We start from the raw sequence: 1,434 nt of genomic DNA on the forward strand, positions 1-1,434 counted from the left end.
ATTCCCAGCTTTCCAAAGCTCTCACTGCATGAAAAGTAAACACTCCTAACAGGCTGGCCTAATGTCCCCTTGAGAGTCTGAAGTTTAGGGTGTGGGGGATGGTGTGGACAGGCTACCTGGAGGGGGCCACATCTACATTCTAGGGGTCATAAGGGAAAGGATCAAGAAATCAGCCATAGGGCTTCCCTGGTGGCACAGTGGTTAAGAATCTACCTGCCAATGCAAGGGACACGGGTTCGAGCACTGGCCCGGGAAGATCCCACATGCCGCAGACCAACTAAGCCCGTGCGCCACAACTGCTGAGCCTACGTGCCACAACTACTGAAGCCTGCGCGCCTAGAGCCTGCGCTTTGCAACGAGAAGCCACGACAATGAGAAGCCCATGCACCACAACGAATAGCAGCCCCCGCTCACCGCAACTAGAGGAAGCCTGCACACAGCAACGAAGACCCAACAGAACAAAAAATTAATTAATTAATTATTTTAAAAAAGAAATCAGCCATTTGGGACTTCCCTGGCCATCTAGGGGTTAGGACTCCATGCTTACACTGCAGGGGGCACAGGTTCGATCCCTGGTCAGGGAACTAGGATCCCACATGCCACGTGATGTGACACCACCATAAAAAATTAAAAAAACAAAAACAAACATTTTCATTTACGACTTTGAAGATGATTAAAAGTTGTACATAGCTTAGTTCATCCCAAGAACCCTAACCCCCCACCCCCCAAAAAAAATCAGCGATTCATTCACTATCCTTTGAACCTCTCTTACAGCAAGCCCTCTGGGTTTAGGATTTTCCCACAGGACCCTGATTCAAATCTACTTTAAGTAAAGTAGATTTGGATTAAATAAATAAATAAAAGTATAACACAAGCATCCCTGCGGAGGACTCCCTCCTTTGAGTTTCTCATAGAATCTGAGTTAGACAATACATGTCATATGACAGACAAGGAAAGGTTTTTAAAAAATCTTCCCCAGAACCTCGCACAACAGCCCAGGTGTAGCTGTCCTTGAAAATGACGAAGGAATAAATGAACGGAGGGATGGAGAAATGATGAGGAAGGAATAAATGACACAGAGCCAGGACTAGAACGCAGACAGAGGTCCTTGTTTGCTGCTATTTTCATTACAATTTCTTTCAAGATTCGTGTCTCACCTCCTCCTTTACAATTTTTCTTCCTCTGTCCTCTGGCTCTTCTATTTTCTCGCTCCAACTCCACCCCTTCTACAAGTGAGCCGCCCTTCTAGCTCTCCGCCCCTCCCCGCGCTCCGCCCCTCCGCCGCGAGGCCCCTCCCCTCCGCCCGGGCGCTGCGGGATGAATGGCAGAGTTGCCGCTGCTCCGCTCTGGGCGCTGATTGGCCGCCCGGCGCGGTGACGCGCCGACGGCCGCGGGAGCACGCAGGCGGGCGGGGCGGACGGGGGCGGAGCCGGG

This window comes from Orcinus orca, chromosome 19 (assembly GCF_937001465.1).
Source record: "Orcinus orca chromosome 19, mOrcOrc1.1, whole genome shotgun sequence".
NCBI lineage: Eukaryota > Metazoa > Chordata > Mammalia > Artiodactyla > Delphinidae > Orcinus > Orcinus orca.